The sequence below is a fragment of the Geotrypetes seraphini genome, chromosome 1 (assembly GCF_902459505.1).
Source record: "Geotrypetes seraphini chromosome 1, aGeoSer1.1, whole genome shotgun sequence".
Classification (NCBI taxonomy): Eukaryota; Metazoa; Chordata; class Amphibia; order Gymnophiona; family Dermophiidae; genus Geotrypetes; species Geotrypetes seraphini.
Window position 1 is genome coordinate 285,600,118 of NC_047084.1, and position 4,763 is coordinate 285,604,880.

Consider the following 4,763-nt stretch of genomic DNA (forward strand, 5'->3'; position numbering starts at 1 on the left):
GTTTGCTACAATAAAAAATACATTCTTCCAGAAGTTGGAAATTTGAGAAGATTCATAAAGTAGATTCATAGTTAAGCCTTTATGATACTATATAATTTATTCTGGCAAAAGTCACAGAACATTGTGTCCTCTCCTTGTGTAATATGCATGCCTTAATGCATTCTATTCATCCAAATTAGACGCTTAGAAACATTTCCTTCAGAAATATTTGGCAACATCAATGAATAAATTTAATTGCATTCTACACTTTAGAAAGCATGACTCAGAGATCATGTTTATCTCTAGAACAGAGGTTCTTAAACTTGTCCTGGGGGACCCCCAGCCAGTCGGCTTTTCAAGATATCCCTGATGAATAGGCATGAGGTAGATTTGCATGCCTGAAGACAAAGAGGAAATCCAACAGATCTGCAGTAAAAGTGTGGTGGGGCAAAGACTGGGACTGCAGACAGATGTACAAGATGCAGGCAAAGTTTATTTTAAACAAACAAATTGTTGCGTACAAATAGACCACTTTTTACAGAATATGGGACACAACATGGTCCGTGTTTCGATCAACACGTCTTCTTCAGGGGTCCCATAAAATGGTGGCATCAAAGGACACACAACAATTGTGCCTGATCAGTATGCTGGGAGCACTGACGATCAAGATATGCTGCTGAAAACATGAAAGCAGTACTGTGGTGGGTCCCATATTCTGTAAAGAGTGATCTACAGTAAAACCTTGGATTGCGAGTAACTTGGTTTACAAGTGTTTTGCAAGACAAGCAAAACATTTGATTAAATTTTAACTTGATATACAAGCAATGTCTTGCAAATACATACAGTATACACACATCACAACTGAGTCATAAGAACATAAGAACTGCCGCTGCTGGTTCAGACCAGTGGTCCATCGTGCCCAGCAGTCTGCTCCCGCGGTGGCCCCAGGCCAAAGACCAGCGCCCTAACCGAGACCAGCCCTACCTGCGTACGTTCTAGTTCCACAGGAACTTGTCTAACTTTGTCTTGAATCCCTGGATGGTGTTTCCCCCTACGACAGCCTCCGGAAGAGCATTCCAGTTTTCCACCACTCTCTGGGTGAAAAAGAACTTCCTTACGTTTGTACGGAATCTATCCCCTTTCAACTTTAGAGAGTGCCCTCTCGTTCTCCCTACCTTGGAGAGGGTGAACAACCTATCTTTATTTACTAAGTCTATTCCCTTAATTATCTTGAAGGTTTCAATCATGTCCCCTCTCAGTCTCCTCTTTTCAAGGGAGAAGAGGCCCAGTTTCTCCAATCTCTCACTGTATGACAACTCAAGCCCCTTAACCATTTTAGTCCCTCTTCTCTGGACCCTTTTGAGTAGTACTGTGTCCTTCTTCAAGTACGGCGACCAGTGCTGGATGCAGTATTCCAGGTGGGGGCGTACCATGGCCCGGTACAGCGATGGCTCTTCTCTCTCTGACGCTGCAGGAGTATAGTTACTGTTCTAAATGAGCGAGGTCTTGCAATACAAGTATGTATGGTATTTTAAAGTTTTTAGGTTGTGGAACGAATCGTCTGAGTTTCCATTATTTCCAATGGGGAAATTCGCTTTGACATATGAGTGCTTTGGATTACAAGCATGCTTCTGGAACTAATTATGCTTGCAAACCAAGGTTTTACTGTATTTGTATGCAAAAATTTGTTTGTTTAAAATAAACTTTGCTTGCATCTTGTATATCTGTCTGCAGATTTGCATGCCTGTCACCTCTATTATATGCAAATCTGCCTCATGCCTATTCATTAAGGATATCTTGAAAACCTGACTGGCAGGGGGACCCCAGGACAGATTTAAGAACCACTGCTCTAGAAAACTGAATACTCTTCTTACAGGATTTTATTGTAAGCTTCTATACTGCTACTAATGACTGGGGAGTCAATTCAGAGTTCATGAGCTTCTGTAATGGTATTACAATACAGAGTTAGCATTTTCTAAGTTGGTTTTCAATACAGCCACATTTATGCCATAATCACTCATCTTTTTAGGCTCACTCCTACTGAGAATCATGTGTTACATTATCAGCTTCATTACAATAAATGCAATGCTAATTCTTTCTTTTAGGATAGGCAGTGTCACTTCCCCTATATCATCAGAATATGAAATTCAGGGGGGAAAGCACCCTGTGTTCAAGACATTATGGGGGAAATTCTAAAAAAAGGGCACTAAAATTTATGGTGCCCCAAATCTTTACACTAAATAGTATTCTTGTGTATATATATTTATTGAATTTTTCAATATAATCAAGCATAACTTGTACAGAAAGGAAATTCAGCAAGAAAATAAAAGAATAGACATTATAATAAAACATCAAACATTAAATATAAGCTTAAATCTCAACTCAAGTCCTCAAGAAGGATCCAAGGTGGATGATAGGTGAATAATAATAAAGGAAAATTAAGTTACAAAGATATTAACTAGTTGACTGAGGTTAATATACCCTTTCTTAAACTTAGCACTCATGTTCCATCTTTCTCCAAACATGAAGTTGAGAGAAAGATTGTCAGTTGAGATGGCTCAAAGAAAACAAATTTATGTGAACAATAATTAATTACATATTTACATGGATGTCGCAAGTAAAATGTAGCCCCAAGAGCTATAACACCAGGTTTCCTTAACAAAAATTCACGTCTCCTTCGCTGGGTCTCCTTAACCAAGTCTGGAAACATCTGTATTTTATAACCTAAAAATTATTTTTGTTTATTTTTAAAGAAAAGTCTCAGCAACCAGTTTTTATCTGGTGCGAGAGCTACTGTCAAAAGTAAAGTTGCTAGGGCCACTAATTCTTTATCAGATGTTTCCAAAATATTAGATATGTTCATTAAGTCATGTCCCAAATTCTGTTGTTGTTGATCCTGTGTCTTATTTGGAAGGTAATAGACCTTTGTAAATGAAGGTAATGTTTCTTCAGAAAGCTCCAATATTTCCATCATATAGTGTTTCAATATTTCATAGGCACCCTGGGAAAGTTAATCAGTCTAAGATTATTATTCCGGGAAAAATTTTCCATTGCCTCCATCTTAAGTTGATATTATCTTTAATTAATGTTTCAGTAACTTGTTTAGAAACCTTTAATTGTTGGTAAACATTCTGTATTGAGGTCTTAAGAGTCCTCAATTCCAATCTTCAGATTTTTAATCTCAGTTCATGGTCATTAAATTTATTTTCAAATTGTTGTAATTGTGGATTTATAGATTTTGCCAGATTAGCCATAAGATCCCACAGGGAGTCCAGTGTTACCTCCCAGGGCTTCTCTATTTGAAAAGAGTGTAAATTAAATTTACTTAGTTCACCCACTGGCAACATATCTCTTCGAACGTCCTGTTGGGCTCTTGCTTCCCCCTCCGCTTCTTCCTCAGTCTCCACATTCGGGTTTCCCTGCAACAGCAAGGAACCCGGCAGCACAGTTCCCCCTTCGATCTCCTTAGCCTACAGGAGGAGGTGAACTCCAACATCTGGAAGTACCTCCGCTCGCGGGGAACTGGTGGACTGAGGGCGTGGGGGAGGTGCTCTCACGTCGGGGCTTAATGATGTCTCTAACCCTATGGAGAACGGCACAGATTTGCCACCACTGCGCAACTCCTGCAGGGAACTCCCCGATGATATCGGCGTTTCCTACATTCTCCTCACCAACTGCTCAATATTGCCGAAGACGGCCATTCTGGAGCGCTTTGAGGCTCCAACAGCGCTTCGTCCTCTCCTCTTTGGCATTCTAAGCAGGTAAAAATCTTGCAAACAAGTGAATTCGAAAGGAGCTTCAGGGAGAATGTAGCTCAGACAACCTAGCATGCGGCCATCTTGGATCCACCATCGCCTGAAATAGTATTCTATAATAGCATCTGAGTGCACAGACTCAGTTACAGAACAGAGCCTTTTGAGTTGGCAATTGGGCACCACTATTTAGGTGCTGACACTTACAAGTGTAAATGTTCGTGCCTACAAGTTGACACTTAGGCACACAGCGTAGAGTATTATATAAATTTGATGCCTAATTCATCAATATGATGTTTAAAGATTACATGATTAATAAGGGCCCTATGGAACTCTTAGGTATCATAGCCCTGCTGGTGCTAGGGGTCCCCCCCCCCCCAAAAAAGAGTGCAATTCCCCTATAACAGTGCCATGCGCAAGATGGGGAGGTCCAGTCTGCCGAAGGCTGCAACAAAATGGCCGTATGCTTGGAACAAGCTGCCTGAATCCCTACAGCGGGCTCCGTCTCTGGCAGTGCTCAATGCCAAATTAAAAGCCCACCTCTTCGAGACTGCCTTCAACTCCTAACTCCTCCCACCCTGGGTTCTGCATCCTTAACCCAATATGTCATGTCTGTCTAAGTTAGATTGTAAGCTCTTCTAAGCAAGGACCGTCTATTAAATGTCAAAATGTACAGTGCTGCGTCTGCCTTTCAGCACTATATAAGTGATAAATAGTAGTAGTAAGTGTGTGGCCTGTCGTACCCTGCCCACTTGCACACCTCCTTTGCATTTAGGCGTTAAGTTATAGAATAGCACCTAAGGGGAGTTAGACCACTAACTGCTGTTTACCCCTTTTCGGGCACCTAATTTCCATTTGACGGTATAAAGTTAGGTGCCCAACTTCTACACTATACAAAATTAGAGGGTATGTCTTTTTCAGCAAAGACAAGGAGCCAACCACATTTGCCCAAGCTATAACCATCTCACTGCTGTGTTTAAGAAGTATAAAAGCACTCACTCCCTAAATCTAGATGTGCGCCCAAATTGCTGA